Genomic DNA, 16,637 nt, shown 5'->3' on the forward strand with positions numbered 1-16,637 from the left:
TGTTCACACATAGATTCCACAGGCCACCGTCCCCAGGGTAGTCAAGATGTGGACCAGAGACTAAGGAAGGAAAGACCCCCAGGAGGGATGGCAGTAGCTGCCTGGGCCCCTCCAGGCCCCTCTACACATAGGCCAGCCCAGCCAAGTGGCCGTTGGACAGGCCATGCCGTCTAACACTGACTCATGGCAGGTGAAGGGAGTTCTGGGAGCATTATAGTCAATGTTCCCAAGAGGCCACACTGCCCAGAGTGTGTGAACTTTGTGCATTTAGAGCTAAGATGTTGTCCCCCCAGAGGGTTGTGGACGGGGCTAAGGCAACCAACATCATGTTTCCTCAGACTCCTCCGGTCTGTCCTCTCACCTGATCGGGCACAGGCCCTCTGCTCCCCCCACTCACCTGTCCTTCCTGAAGCCAGGCCCTGGGATCCAGGGCACAGGTGCCAGTCACAGCCCTGAGCCTACCTTAGACAAAAAGGGACAAAACTGCTAGAGGCTCAGAAGAGATAAAAAGGGACAATGAAGGGTTTCCATTCAAGCAGCTTCCAGCTATTCATTCCGCTAGCAAAAATGCCAGCCAGAGAACTGAACTGCCAGCAACAGACATTTGGATGGAACTTTGGAGCCCATTAAGAGCAAGGGCTGCAAAGTGATCCTAGTGAGAAGATATTAAATGAATTCATCATATCTCTAAAATGAGTGTCCTTGGAACATAGGTAGCTCTTTCTGTGTCCAGCCCTCCCCAAGGTAGTTCAGCACCCCCATGAAACTGGGAAGAGGGCTGCAGCCTTCTCTGTCCCTGCTTCGGCCCCCTTGAACTGGGTGGACGGTGGCCTCTGCATCTGAGTGCTTGTTCACATCACCAGGCCCCTTGAGGACTGTCAGGCAAGCTCAGCCTCCAGTGTCAGTTTGCATTTGGAGAGGACAGGCCCGTGTATTCCTGTCGGCATAGGAAACCTAGTACAGATGCAGAACTTGAGAAAAAAAAAAACCAGTACAGGTAGAGAGAGCCTGGAGGCTTCTGGATGTGGTTCACCTCTGCTAAGGTTCAGGATGGCACAAGGACACATCTGTCCAGCAGCTGGCCCGGTGAATCCGATAGGCTTTTCCCAAACACCTAACTGGGCCCAGACACTGCTGCCACCTGGGGCTAGGGTTCTCTATGGGATCTGTAGTGGATAGACCTATTGGGTTGACACAGTAGCAAGTTCTCCTGGAAGAACCCTGGGATTCGCCCCTGTGGCACTCACACTGAGTTCTGGTGCTCCCTGTAGCAGCTGCGTGCCTGCATGACATGGGGAGAGGAGCTTCTGCCTTGGACCCTCCCAATGAGGGCCAAGGGTCAAGAGCCTCTCACCCTGTCTGGGGCTGCAGGTCCTCAGGACTCCGGTACCCCAGTGCTCTAGCCCATCATCCCATCACCTTCCCAAGAGAAAGGGACACAGTTTCCCCTGTCATACACATCAAGATTGACACTGAGACACCCTGGAAGCCTAGAGAGGCAGAGGGCTCCAACCCTACAAGAACCCATGGTCTCTGTAACAAGACTGCCTATGTCTCTCCTGCCTAAGGGCCCCCAAGGGCTGGGCATCATTGGTTCCCTCCATTCATACTCCCAAACCCTCAGAGGTTCGCACCTGCCTCTCAGCCCCAACAGCAGAAATATACGGGCAGTCCCATCAGGTGAGGGGCACTGGCCCAGGCTGCCCCTTGAGCAGGAAGGGACAGATATTGGGCACCCTGGAAGAGAGGGAGAGGAAGGGGTCTTTTCCCAGGTATGCCTCTCTCCTAGTGCTGCAGGGTGTGTGTGCAGCTGCCCCTCCTGGAGCCCAGGCTCCAGGAGCTCCTCCAGCCAAGTAGTAGTAGGTGTGTCAGCACCCACTGCCTCAGCAGGGCTGCATGTAGGCCCCATAGCACCAGGCCTAGGCTAGGTCTGTGAAGGACAGATGCAGGGACTTTAGGCAGGGTGCTGGCTTATGACTGGGAAAATCTAGCACCTGGCTCCCAGCAGGGGACTCAGTGACAGGGTGGAAGAAACTGAGGCTCCCCTGCCCCCATGCACCCAGGGCCATGTGGGGGTCTTCATGCCCTCCTCAGAAATGGAAGAGGGAGGGCACCTGGGTGGCTCAGTGGTTTAGAGTCTGCTTTCTGCTCAGGTCGTGATCCTGGGGTCCTGAGATCAGTCCTACATCAGGCTCCTGCAGGAAGCCTGCTTCTCCCTCTGCCTGTGTCTCTGCCTCTCTCTCTCTCTCTGACTCTCATGAATAGATAAATAAATCTTTAAAAAAAATAAAAAAAAGAAATGTGGAAGGGATATTCCCTATATATACTTTGTGTCACATGACCCACCCTTCTTTGGTGGTGGTCAGAGTTGGCACAAGGAGGCCAGTGTTCCCCCACCAACTGTTCACTGGGACTTGACCCCACACGGTCATCTTGTATCAGACAGTTCTTGGAACCAGGGACCTCTGAGCAGCATAGATAAGAGAACAAGGTGGGGGCAGATACACTTGGGTTGAAACTCTGGCTCCGCCACTCAATAACTATAAAACCTTAAGCTAGCTCCTTGACCACTGTAAGCCTGTTTCCTTGTCTGTAAAGTGAGAATATGACAATATAGTACTCTGTGCCGGGGCTGCTATGGGGACTTAAGTGAGATATGTGTAAATATGCTCTAACTGGCCAGCACAATTATTTCTAATACTAGTGGAGAGCAGACTTACCCAGACGAAGGAGCCCTGGAAGGAGTAAGTGAGCCTGTCAGCAGTTCTTGTTCCCTAGGAAGATTCTCAAGTCACAGAGCAGAAAGGTACGGGAAAAGATAATGTGTTTTTGTTTCAAAACCACAAGTAGATCCATATCTTTCCTCTTTGGCCCTAACCTGGGCTCTCAGCCCTGGCTGTTGGCGCTCAGATGTTACAACAGGCTCCAACAGCCAAAGGCTAAGAGACAGCTGGCTGGGAAACACTCGCCCTGCTCCCTGTGCCTGACCTGTTGCCCTCTCAGACAGTACTGCTTGGCCAATGCCCCAGAGCTGGAAGGGCTCCAGCAGCATTGTCCATGGTGAAATGTCAGTTCTCGGTGTCCCTGTATACAGCTTCTGTCCAATTTGTAGAATGGGAGCGCATGGACAAGAAGAAGGCCTATACCAGCCACCAGGGCTTTTCAAATAAGGGTGTGCTTAGTCCCTTTCCCTGGGCTCGGCAATGCCACCTGGGAACAGGGCCAGAGGGAGGCACATGGCTCTGGCCCCCAGACTGTTTCCTGCCACTGCCTGGGCAAGGCTGAGTCGGGCATGGATCAGAGGATGGGGCGCAGGGCGGTGGGGACAGGGAGGGGATTCACATACCGGAATTAATCATTCAGGTCCCATTCTGCACATCCCAGTCATCCCAATTTGCAGACGGTCATCCAAGCCAGTGCAGCAGATTCATCTGTAGATGCAACTGAAGTGCAGAAACTTGCATTTGGGATGGCCTGAGAGGTCCCTTAGTGTTATCTAGTATCCGGGACGGGAACCTTTTCTCTAGCGTATCTGAGTTCTTAACAGCTCTTAGTGATGGGGGATTCATTAGCTCCCAGATCAGCTATATTTGGGAATCTCTGCCTCTCTTATGGACCCAAACCCCATCTCTGCTCCCACAGTCTCCTAGACTCACTCCTACAGGGTGAGGATGCATGGGACCTGACTAGTAGCCTTTCCAGGACACCCAAGCCTGGATTCAAACCAAATTAAATACTAGTTCAATTCTGATAATATTATAATGATCACACTTTATTGTAGTTCAACAGTTCAAAAATACGGCTTGGAGTTCTGGTTTTGGTATATAAGTTATTTGTATTTTTTTTTTACAAGTTACTTATTTTTTTAAGTATTCCTTGTTTTTTTTTAATATTTTATTTATTTATTCATGAGAGACAGAGAGAGAGAGAGAGAGGCAGAGAGAGAAGCAGGCTCCGTGCAGGGAGCCTGATGTGGGGACTCGATCCTGGGTCTGCAGGGATCAGGCCCCGGACTGAGCCGAGCCACCCGGGCTGCCCTAAAAGTTACTTATATTAAAAGAAAATAACTCCTGTGTGCATCTGTGAGTCAGTAAAAAATAATTTAGGGTGTTGATTCAGGTTCAACAACGTAATGCAGTTCATTCTAATTTTGTTCATGGTTCATTTAAAATCCTCAACAACCAGTTTCCTGAAGCCTCCCATCCAGCACAACCTGCTTCCAGTAGCCAGCATTTAGCCAGTGCTCCTACAACCCTAGGTAGCTACTCTGTGGGGAAAGCCATACGCACCAGCTGCCCCCGCCCAACCACATGACCCCCTCAGCCTAGGCTCAGTAGGCAGCTTCCTGGGGGGCCACAGGAGGTCAGGCCTCAGTGTGGCCCTGTCAGAGGAAACAGAGAGAATCCTCTTGGGAAAGATGCAAAGAGGGGGAGGGGAGACAGGGGACAAGAGCAGGAGCAGAGACTAAATATAAGTGCGTGGAGTGAGCAGCAGGGCGACCTGAAGTTAGCTGCTCAGCTTCCATGCCACTAACCCAGGGCTCACCTATGACGGTATCTCCCCTGATGCTCTGACACCCACCACCGTACTTTCCTGGGAGGGTGGTGGGTTGGGGGGGTGGGCTGCAGTGTGGCCAGAAAGGGTGCAGGTGTTCAGGGCTGGTGAATTCCCATTAGCCACCTTAGCTTGGTTTGGCAGGAGCCTATAGTAAATCATGCAAAAGCAATAGAGCCCATATGCAAAATGCTTTATCTATAAATTGCATTGATAGATCTAAAGAATCAGTGAACAAAAATGATACATGGCAATAATAAACTAAATAACTAAAGTTTGAGGCACCCAACAATGACAAAAACTGCAGCACTGTCCTCAGTCCCCACTGTGACATTGGTAGTCATCCAGCCACTGCTTGAGGGCAGCTATTTGAGGTCTAGATATACTGAATTTCCAAGCCAGGGTCAGATATAGCCGTCTCTGGGGCCTGAGTCTAGGACAGCAAGGGTCTCCTCACTTCCTTATTTTTTTTAAATTTTATTTGTTTATTCATGAGAGAGAGAGACACATGCCTGGAGGGAGAAGCAGGCTCCATGCAGGGAGCCCAATGTGGGACTCGATCCTGGCACTCCAGGATCACGCTGTGGGCTGAAGGCAAGCACTAAACTGCTGAGCCACCCATGGATCCCCTGTTCACTTCCTTATTTAGGGAAGAGACAGCCAGGTGGTCCTGCTTCTCCCCACAACATACATACTTGATGATTGAGAAGCAGCAGGGCAAAGGGCAACCAGGAGTCGGCCACTCTGAATGGCCATCCCAGGCCAGGGCAGTGCTGGGGACACATAGGGATCCCAGCTCTATAATCAGAGCCACTCTCTGGGAGTGCAGGGCTCCTGGAAGCTTTCTTTCTCTGAAAGGTCCCCTTGAGGGGCGGGGTGGGCCATAATCCAGAGGCAGAAGTTCTCAGAACTGAGCAGGGTCTGACAAGAGAGTTGGAATGTCTTTAAATCCCGGCTTTCCTGCCTGCTTACGGAACCACCACCCCCAGTCTTAGGGCCTTGTCCAGATGGGACAGATAGGCCAAGATGCCCGGTTTGGGGACTCCAGGTGAGGCTCCTAAAGGTGTGTAGGTGGGTGCGCGCAGACCCGCTGCACCTCTAGTATCTGGGAGGAGTCGGCTCTGCGGCCTCTAGTTGCGCATCCGCGATGAAAATTAATGAGTCAATCACACAGCAAGGCGCCGAGGGCAGTCCAGGTCCGGCCTGTGCGGCCGTCCAGGGGTCCAGGGGCCGTGGGCCACCGGCAGGTCGCAGCGGGCGGACCGGCACCCGGGCCGGCCGGGGCCAGAGCCGAGCGACTGGAGGAGAAGGGCGGGCGGGCGGGCGGTGCGCCCCGCGGGCTCAGAGGCTCGGCCGCGGCCCCTGCCCCCGGGCTCCGTGTTCGCCGCGACCTACCTGAGGCCACACCCTGAAGTCAAACTCGCGGCCAGGTGAGGCCGGCGCAGCGCAGGCTGGTGAGCGCGGCCCTGCTCGGCGAGCCCGGCGCCGGGGTCCCTCCCGCGGAGGGCGGGCCCGGCTCCCGCGGCCTCTCGGGGCTCTCCGGGGACTGCCCGCCGCGCAGGTGGGTGCCCGGGCAGCGGGAGGCCGGCCACCCCTCCCCCGGGCCGGGGCCGGGACGCGGGGCCGGGACGCGGGGCCCGGGGTCGGCCGGCGCGGGCCCTTCCCCCGGGTCCCCTTCCCCGAAGTCCGCGCTGCGGGGCGCCCCGTGCACCGGGCGCGGCGGCGGGGACGGCGCGGGGCGGAGCGGCCGTGAGCGCGGGGCCGGAGCCGAGCCCGGCGGCTGGGCGCCCCCCCCGACCTCCGCGTGCGCGCCGGCGCTTCCGGCCGGGCCGCGGGGCTGCAGGGGCGCGGGGCGGGGTGCGGGGCGGGGGCGCGGGGCTGCAGGGGCGGGGCGGCGCGGCGCGGGGCGGGGGGGGGGCTTCGCGTCCCGGGGGGCGCCCGCCGCCCCTCCTCCCCGGGACCGGAGCCGGCGGCCCTGGCGGGAGGCGGGCCTGGGGGCGCTCCGAGTCTGGACTCGGGCCAGCCGCAGAATCCACCGAGACACACACTCCATTTGTCACAATGAATTTCTGATCTGTTTCCACCCAGGCCTCAGGACTGGCGGGGAAGGTCCCCCGTCTCCCCTCTCCTCGGTGCCTGAGAGCTCTGCCCACTGAACGGTGAGGAGGCAGGAGGAAGAGGAGGCGAGGAAGGCGGCCGGGAGGTGAGTGAGGAAGCCTCAGCCCCCGGGAAGGTGTCCAGGAGCCTCCTCGGGACCTGAGACCTCGGTGAGGGGCAGGCTGGAGGGGGCAGCGGGCAGGCAGGTGGCCCTCCGGGACGTTCTGGGTACTGTCAGGCAGGGGCCCTTACAGGTGCCGTCTCGCAGGCCTCGCTGGCTGTACCTTGTAATTCCCACCAGCCCAGCCCACAGCAGGCGGCAGCTCTTCCGACGCCCTGCCTGCCCCGGCCCGGCCTCTGCTGTCATCAGCTGTGATGCCCGTCTGGGGCAAGGTAGTGTCACTGAGGCTGGTGCCCTGAATTCTTGCTTGGGAGAGAGGCTCCCAGACAGGAAGGGCAGTGAACTGGTCGTGTCTGTGCTGAACAGGTCAGGAGGCAGCCCCAGGCACTGATGCTGTTTGGCACATCCCAGCCTGCTCGCTCATTCCCCAGATCCCCAACCTGCTAAAATGGATCCAGCTTTTCCCACCCCCGATGAGTGGCATCCTGCCTGGGATGTATAGATGCTGCTAGGAACACCAAGGGCTAAGACATGAAGAGCTCCCTGGGGTGTGGGCTGTGTTTTCTGTGTCTTGTCCTATTCTGGTCTGTTTCTGGGCTCCCCTGATGTATTTTCCTAGGTCGGGGAAAAGAGGAGGGTCCAGTCTACATCTGTGTTCGGGTCTTTGGGAACTGGTGTAGCACATACTATAATACTGCCCAGTTCTCCTCAGGCCATACGTAGGACAGTAGCTGAGAACACATTTGGAATCAGAAAGAATTGGGTTCAAATTCTGACTTTGCCTTTTTTGCCACAAGCAAGTTATTTTACTTCTCTTCAAACTTAAATGTCCTCACCTATAAAACGGGGTGACTGGGCCTTCCTCATAGTATAATTGTGAGAAGTCACAGTGATAAATAATAAATGTCGAACATCCCTGGCCGTTAGCCACCTCCCCAACCTCTAGTTATTGCTTTGGAGAGGTTAAACTACCTGAGCCCTGAGTTCTCTTGGAGAACTTTGAGGATCATCTGGCTCTGTGGCAGGAGATTGTGGTGGCGGGTAGGGGGGAGGCAGTGGTTGTTAGAGCAAGCCATGAGAATAAAGTAAAGGCAGAGGGTCCGTGCAGGGCAGGGAGTGAGGTGGCCCGGGGAAGGGGCCATTTCTGAAAGAGGATCCAGCTTTGGAGGCAGAGACAGCAGCCTGTTCTGTACATGTCACATGTGCTCACATGTCCATGGGAGACCTTGGACACACTGTTGCCACAGGGCTGCCTAGGACAGAGTCTATGGCTTGAGGCTTCCAGTCCTAGCTCTGCCCTCAGTGGCTTTGTGATCTGGGGCAAGTCCTTCTCTGGGCACCAGGCATGTTAGAGAAGCTTGGAGGCAGAGACACTGGATTACCATCTCAGACGGTGTTTCTCTCTGAGCCTCGGTTTCTTCACCTGTAAAACAGAGCTCATAATATCTAGCTTGTAGAATTGTGACCATAAAATGCAATAGTAAGAAATACCTAGCACACCGTCTGACACGTGCTCTGCACTTTATACCTGTCTGTGTGTATGTTCCCTTTCTGGTCTCCCCTTCCCTCTCCCCAGCCACCTGCATCTTTAAGATACATCCAGTGAAGCAGCTTTGACCCATCTCACAATATTGTGAGCCTAAAGTGAAGAGTGACTAGCATAATAACTAGCATAAACAGAGATACAGAAAGTTAAGAGCTATAAAACATAATCTTTTTGTGTTATTGGGGGACTTAATCCTGTGACAAGGGACTTTAGAGGTTCTGTCCAGCCATTCTCTAAGGACTCTGTGATGAGGACTCAGGCCTCTGCATGTAAAGGCTGCTGAAAATCTGGGATAGTGAAGAGGTGCCCGGGTCACAGCCCTTTCGGGAAGGCCATTCTTTACTTTTCCCTTGGCGATAACCCCGTGCCCAGGAAAGCCCAATGCTGTGGATTCTAAGTACAGTGAACTGAGGTCAGAGGGCTGCTCTGGCTTGAGCCGCTGCTGGACCACAGCACTGCATTAGTAGGCAGGCCTGAGTCAATATTGACCTTCCTGGCTGGCCAGCCTGGCTCTTTGGCCTCTCATTCAACTGGAGTGTTGACACAAGAGATTGAATGAGCTTTATTATCATATTCTTTTCAACAACAGCCCCATTATCTCTACCCTGGGGATTCACTGGGACCTGTAGTGTGGGAATAGTGACAAGGGCAGGGGACCCAGGTATTTTGGCTTATGTGCATAATGCCCTCCGCCCTGCATACTCAGCTTCTCTCTGGGCCTGTCCAGTGGGACAGCAAAACCTCAAGGTACTGCTCAGCATCCTGGGGACACTCCATGCCTCAGCACGGTGGCTCTGGGCAGATCTCACTGAGCCTTTGAGCAGTGGCAGTGAGGGGCACAGCCTGGGTCTAGGACCCATCCACCCTGCAGGTGACAGTTGGGGAGACAAGGTAATGAAACTCTCTTCAGGCCCCTCCTCCTGGTGAGACTTCAGGAACCAGGAAATGGTGCTGGGATGCCACCTCTCCTGACTCCTGTCATGTGAAGAGGGGTAGATGGCAGGCCCAGCCCCCTGCTAGCAGCTGAGGGAGGATAGAGATCTGCTCCACACAAAGGATGAGGTACAAGGGGACAGAAGGACAGGGCAGGGGCCACAGGATGGGGGAGGAGCTCCCCATCACCGAACATATTCTTGCAGACCACAGGAGCAGGCCACAGACACGTCCCTGGCAGAAATACCACTGAGTTACTGAAAGTTGGCCAGGGACAGAGGGATGGCCAGACCCCCTGAGCAAGTCCCATAGCACATGCATCACCATCTCTTCTGGCAGGTGGCACAGATCAGGGTGGTGTCTAGCAACCATCCATTTGGAAAAGCAAGCCCAACTGCCTGAGACCAGGGATTTTGTTTTCATTACCACAGTCCCTCAAACTCGGAGCAGAGTTAATATACAATAAATGAATGTATTGAATCAATGAGTGACTAGCATAATTCTATATTTAAACAAACTCCAGAAAGTAAAATTTGAGAAAAATATTCCTGGCCAAATCAGAATACCCCAGTGAAAGGCTGGCTTCTGTCTATGATATTCTCAACCAGGGGACCAGTGAGGCCCGTCATTCTTCACAGAAGGATGTGTAGGATGACAGTTCCCAAAGTGGGTTACAAAGAGGTCAGACAACCTAGCTACAGATCTCTGGGTGGAAGGTCCCAGCCCTGGAGATAACATGGTCCTTTTTAGGCCACTCTGTGCCTGGATGTGGTCAGAAGTGGAGGTACCTTTCTAGGTGCCATAGAACTCTGGGTCTCAGGGGGCCTGGGGGGCTCAGTCACTTAAGCATCTAACTCTTGATCTCAGCTCAGGTCTTGATCTCAGGGTCATAAGTTCAAGCCCCACATTGGGCTCCATGCTGGGTGTGGAGCCTATTTACAAAAAGAATAATAGAAGAACTGAGGGGCTTGCCTCTACCCCAGCATCATGATTCTAGAATAGTTCCTTTCCCAAGGCATCATGAACAGGCCTGAGAATGAGACAGGGTGTGGTGGTGGAGGGAGACAGATGCCTGTCGCAGCATTCACATCAGCTCAGATAGACACAGGTCTTCCCCTTCTTTGCTGCTTTCCTTGGGCAAATGATTCGATATTTGTGAGCACAGGTTTCCTCATCTGCATAATGGGTACATTAATAGCCCTGCCTTATAGGCTTGTGGTGAGGAGATCCTTTATGGGACTTGATCAGGCCAGAGCCCTAGTGCCTACGCTAAGCACCCTGAGTGGTGATTGCACGAGTGAGTATTTACTAAAAATGCCTCAAATAGCCCCTTTGAACTAGAGCAGGTACTGTTTCTCTCCTCATGTACCCAGAGAAGCTGGCAGAGGAAAATGAGTCCATTTCCTTGTTACCACTGGAAATGCTGCAGCCTAGAAAGGAGAGTGGGCTGAAGTCACCAGCAGGAACTAGGAACCCCACAGTCTGGGCCACAGCAAGCCGGTGCTCAGTTGTGATAAGCCGGCGCTGAGCCTCCCTCAGAGGAAGCCCATGTGTCTCTCCATTCTGGCTGACTAGCACTTGGAGTCGGGCCCGTGGTGCCTCATTTCCCAGTCACCCAGATATGGAAGGGAATCCCACCAGCCTCGTTCCTAAAAACTTACCCATATCTCAGGACTGACACAACCAACCAAATCCTGCTCCCTTCAGAGTAAACTGCTAACTCCTCTGGACTCACTTTCCGGAAGCCACCTTCCTAGCCTGCAGCCCACTCTTGCGGATCCCTTCAGTGGGCTACAAGTCCTTCCTTGGACAGGGATTTGATGTGTGGAAATAGCCAGAACCCACTCGGAGCTGGGTGTGGAAGGTAAGGTGGGTGACTCTGTCGGATACCACCACTGCTGATGAAACAGCTTGGTGGCCCTGGCGCTCCAGCCCCTGGCAGATAGATGTCTCCTCCCCCAGAGAAGCAGTTTGAGAGGGTAACCCACTCTCACTGTGGCTGTTCTGCTTCTTCCCATTGTGGACTCTAGACCAGCCTTGCCACGGGGAGCCCACCACCCAACGTGCTTGTAGTCATGGAACAGGAGCATCAGCCACACAGCTCTGCCCAGCACTCCCTGAGCCAAGCCTGCAGGTTGCCCAGCTTTAGGCTGAGACTCCACCAAGGGGCTGTGGGTCTGTGCCAGACAAAATACACTCCTGCTGCTCCTGCAGCTTTTCTCACATATGCCAGGTCCTGATGTCACGGCCATCAACACGAGCTCGTTGGAACATCTTACCCACCTCTTGCAGGGCAAAAACAAAACCCAATTCCAAACAAAACAAGGGTCAGCCTACAAGTCAGCACAACCCCAATCTCCTCTGGCCTCTGACTCACAGATGAGCACAGGAAAAAAACGAGCAATCTTGAGGGAGCTGGCCCTGGCCCACCCCTTCTCCACACTCCCATGAGTCTACTCAGGCTGCTCAGCCTCATGCCTGTTTATAGAGACCCTCAGGAAAGAGATGAACAACCAGCCCAACTCCCTCAGAATGAGCATGGTGGACAGAGCAGGGGCTCTGGAACCAAATGTAGGTTCAGACCCCCAACTCAGTCGTTTCCTGATTCTGTTCCCTTGGGCAAGTTATTTAAGCTCTCTGAGCCTCCTCTAGAATCATGGGTAATAATAGTAATTCCTACCTCCCAGGGTTGGTGAGAAAACTAAACTCATTGATCCTTGGAAAGAGCCTAGCACATTCCCTTTCTGGCTCCTACTCCTCTGACATGACAGCCTACCCACCAGTGACGCCAGACCTGTGGCTCCCTGAACTCTCCCACCAGCTCCACCCTCAGGTTTACTGGGTGTGGCAGTATTTCCTCCAGAAAGCCTCTGCCAGGAACTGACGGGCTCCCCATCTGCCAGGCTCTGGCTTGGAGGAAGCAGTCTCAGTGGGAGCTGTGCCTGGGGAGCTTCCTTTTCAAACTGGTTTAGACAGGGCTCTTCCCTCCTGGTGCCAGGCATCCTCCTCTGGTCTAGTTGGGCCAGCCCATGGCCAGCAGGTGATGTCTGCAGCCATTCAGAAGAGGGAAGTTCAAAGCATTCCTCAATCACAAAGATGGATCTCGGCCTAAGAAAGAACCCTCAGCATCCCCCTCCCCTGCACCGGGATGAGGTGTCTGACAGGAGAGGCTGGGGCAGCAGAGGGGAGGGCTGCCTATGCTGGTGCTCTGCTTCTGCCCATCTCTACTTCAGAGTGTCAGGTCCATGTGATTTCCATCAGTCTAGGCAGACAGAAAGGCAGAGACTGGCTCTTGGAGGGAAAATCCTCTTCCTCCTTCCTCCTCGCTCCTCCCTCCTCAGGGTATCTTCTTTAAGGAAGGCTCCCCTACGAAGTGGATCAAGTGTGGATGCAAAGAGGTGTAGATACTAGGATGGCAACTTTAGGGGCTAGCATGGGCTGATTTACTACTACGGCCTCATGGCTGATGTAGCAACTACCTTCCCTCAGCCCCTAGGCCCTTGGGCTTGGGTCAGAAGGTAGAAAACCGGGCTGGAAAATGGAGACCTAGAAACAGCAAGACAAGGCCTCTAATCTGGGCAGGTGACATGCTCCAAGGACACAGGCCCCATTGCCAGAGAGATGCAGAATGTCTGTGTCTCAGGGGTTTCACACCCAATGATTTGGCAACATTGGACGCCTGAGTGGGTGAGTGTGTCTCTTAGAAATTCAGTCCTCATGATCACTCTTTATTCTAAAATGTTTGGTTTTCATTAGAAAGAAATTCTAGAGCGTCAGCTGGGTGGCCCAGCTGGTTAAGCGTCCAGCTCTTGGTTTCAGCTCAGGTCATGATCTCAGGGTCCTGGGTTGGAGCCCTCCTCCGGGCTCCACATTCAAGATGGAGTCTGCTTGTCTCTCTCCCTCTGCTCCTCCCCCTGCTCACGTGCACCCTCTCTCTCTTTTTGTCTTTAAAGTAAATTAATAAAATCCTAAAAAGAAAGATGGAAAGAAATAGAAAATAAAGAGAGAGACAGAAAGAAAAAAAGATCCTAGAAAGAATAGGAATTCCCTATTCCTAACCTTTGCCATCAAGAATTCTGCTTTGGGGCGCCTGGGTGGCTCAGTTGAATGTCTGCCTTCAGTTTGGGTTGTGATCCCGGGGTCCTGGGATGGAGCCCCACATTGTTGGGTTCCCTGCTGGGTGGGGAGCCTGTTTCTCCCTCTTCCTCTGCTGCACCCCCTGTTTGTGCTCTTTCTCTGTTAAATAAATACATAAAATCTTTTTAAAAAAATTCTACTTTGGACAAAGGGAACATCTTGCTAGTTTAATTTATCCCTGGGACCCACATGTGTGGACGTTTTGCCCCAGCACGTCATGGGTTCCAGGAGAGCCCACCAAACTTGGGCCCCTACGTAGTCACTCCCATTGGACCTGCAGCAGGCGGCAGCCAGACTGTGGGTTTCCCCCTCTTCCATCCCCCCATCACTGCCTCCAGCTTAAGATTTTACCTTTCACATTTAGATCTGATTAATTTGGGGTATGGCATGAATTCATTTTTCAGGATTCTTTTTTTCTCCATATGGATATCTAATTGTTTCAGCTACATTTTCTGAAAAGATCATCTGTTCCCTACCATATTGCAGTGTCACCTTTGTCATAAATTAAGTGACCTTATATGACTGGATCTATTTCTGGATTCTCTCTTCTGTTCCACTGGGCTATTTGTCAATCCTTGTGCCAGTTCCACACTATATAAGTTATTATACTGTTAAAATAAATCTTGGTATCTAGTAGTGTAATCATTCAACCTTGTTCTTCAAGATTATCTTTACATTCCCGATTCTTTATGTTTCTCTCTGCATTTTGGAATCAGTTTGTCAGTTTCTACCAAAAGAAATATGCTGAGACTTTAAAAAAAAAATTGTTTATTCATGAGAGACACAGAGATAAGGTGGAGACACAGGCAGAGGGAAAAGCAGGCTCCCCACAGGGAGCCCAATATGGGACTCAATCCAGAACTCTGGGATCACACCCTGAGCTGAAGGCAGATGCTCAACTGCTAAGCCACCCAGGTGTCCCTATGCTGGGATTTTGATTGAGAATGAAACAAACCTGTAGGTTGATTTGGAAATAGTTGGTATCTTTATATCACTGAGTCTTCCAATCTGTGAGCATTCTTTAATTTTTTAAATAATGTTTTATATTTCTCAATGTAGGGACCTTGCATATCTTTGATTAGATTTATTCCTAGGTATTTGACATTTTTAATGTAAAATGGTAAATGGTGTCTGAAAGGCTGTTTCCCTGGTAACACTTCTGACAGCAAATGAGAAGGGTTTTTTTCCTTCCTGAGGCCATTTCTCCAACTTTCAGATACCAACTGGATATTCAACAATTCAATTCAATTCTAACACTACCTGGAGGCAGCATGGACCCCACAGGCTCTGTCCCACAAGCCATCCTCCACTGTGGATGCCAGTTGTGAGTCTTGGGCCCCCCATACTTCTGACCAACTGGCTATAAGTTGAGGGTTTCCATGAGCCCCTCTTCAGGTTCTATAATTTGCTAGAACGGCTCATGGAACTCATCTGTTATAAAAGGTACAACCCAGGCACAGCCATGTGGAAGAGATGCATAGGGAAAGGTATGGGGTAGGAGGCACAGAGCTCCTTCTATGCCCTGTCAGCCTTGATGTGTGCACCAACCCTGAATCCTGTGGTTTAGGGGTTTTTATGGAGGCTTCATTGAGTAGGCATGATTGATTAAATCATTGACCGTTGATGATTAACTCAATCTCCAGCCCCACTCCTTCCCCAGAGGTGGGGCAGGGCCGAAAGTTTGAACATTCTTTGCATTTGGGATTTCAAGGGTGTTAGGAGTCTATGCCAGGAACAGGAAACTAAGACCAAATATCTATTTCCCATTGTACCACAGAATCTTTAAAAAACAAAACAAAACTTTTTTAAAGATTTGATTTATTTATTCATGAGAGAGATGCAGAGACACAGGCAGAGGGAGAAGCAGGTTCCCCGCAAGGAGCCCGATGTGGCACTCGATCCCAGGATCCTGGAATCACACCCTGAGCCTAAGGCAGGCGCTCAACTATTGAACCACCCAGGTGCCCCTAAAACATTTTTTTTTCTATCTGTTTGTTGTTGGTCTGAAGAAATACAACTGATTTTTTTTCTTTATATTGACCTTGAACCAAGGACCTTCTAAATTCACTTATCTAATTCCAACAATTTGTATGCAGATCTTTCTCAATTTTCTGTGGACACAATCATGTTGTCCCAGGCAGTGTGGGACTCACCACATTTTGGATGAGTCTCAGCAGCCTCTCTTTAGGGGGGTGGATTTCCCATTAGCTGAGTGACTGGCTCTGATTCTGACCATACTCCTCACTCCTCCAAAACCTGAGCTCAGTTCATTGCTTCCAGTAGCTCCGGACCCTCACTGCCACAACCCTGGGCCCTAGGACTCTGTGGTGTCCTTTTTCCTCAGGCTTTTCCTGCTGCCTCTGGGAAAAAACTTGTTATCAGGAAGGGACCCAGGAGGGGGATCCCAGAGCCATTTACCATTTGCTAAAGATGCTGTTCTCACAATTCCTGCAGAAAAAGCTGGGCACTCAGGTAGGGCGGAGGGAGCTGGGGAGAGGGATGTTCGGGGGTAAAAGTATTAGCTCACTCTTCTGCAGCTCTAGGGGATGTCCCTGCACCTGCAAAAAAGTATGAGTTCACTCAAGAGAGTGAGGTAGGGAGGGTGGAATGATCAGTGAAGCTAATCTTAGGGACAGAGTCTATCTGTGAGGCCATAAAGACAGGACTACAGAATGAAGACTCTTGAGAGGCAAACACTGAGAGGGAGGAAGATGTTTTACCAAATTGCAAAGCATCTACATAATGGAGAGGTGGTAAAGTGCCCAGGTCCCCCAAATTAGGTGTGGCCCCTCGACCAGCGAATCTGAGAGGAAAGGTATGGGGCCTCTCTCCTGGATTTGCATCTCCGCACATCCCGATGTCTGCAGGCTCCTGAGCTTGGAAACAGGTGCAAAGAGAAGCAATGTGGCAAGAGAATCAGCGCCCCCCCCCCCCCCGCTGCCCTTGCACTGGGGGGTCTGCTCACTTAAGCCTCCCAAAGCCTGTAAGGCACCCTTTATTAACCCTGTGTTATAAATGAAGAGCCCCGAGGCACAAATCACATATTAGCTTGCTCAGAGCCTCCCCAGACTAGCGGGAGACTCCCTATAATTCACCTGCAACTCAGCAAGTATATTTCATTCCAAAGGCCTTGGTCCTTGGGGGTCCTGCACATGTGGATTTGCAAACAGGAAGCATTTGGTAGACTCCCAACATCAAGGCCCCATAAGCGGCTGACATTCCAAGAAGTGTGATGTGGATTCAGATTGA

At 52.4% G+C, this 16,637-nt stretch overlaps 1 protein-coding gene across 7 annotated transcripts in view; it reads left to right on the plus strand.

Moving 5' to 3' along the window:
- PAK6 (p21 (RAC1) activated kinase 6) overlaps positions 1–16,637 on the plus strand; it is a 37,340-nt gene that overhangs the window by 6,359 nt on the left and 14,344 nt on the right. For 3 of the 7 annotated variants that reach the window (XM_025473220.3, XM_025473214.3, XM_025473216.3), the window contains exon 3: positions 6,643–6,757. The gene's annotated coding sequence lies outside the window, so the exon portion shown is untranslated. Of the gene's footprint in view, positions 1–5,893; positions 6,116–6,642; positions 6,822–14,692; positions 14,713–16,637 lie in introns of those variants that run through there. The other 4 variants (XM_035708719.2, XM_025473219.3, XM_035708718.2 and 1 more) reach the window with 4 other exon arrangements.

Source organism: Canis lupus, chromosome 30 (genome assembly GCF_003254725.2).
Source record: "Canis lupus dingo isolate Sandy chromosome 30, ASM325472v2, whole genome shotgun sequence".
In the NCBI taxonomy this organism is placed as follows: domain Eukaryota; kingdom Metazoa; phylum Chordata; class Mammalia; order Carnivora; family Canidae; genus Canis; species Canis lupus.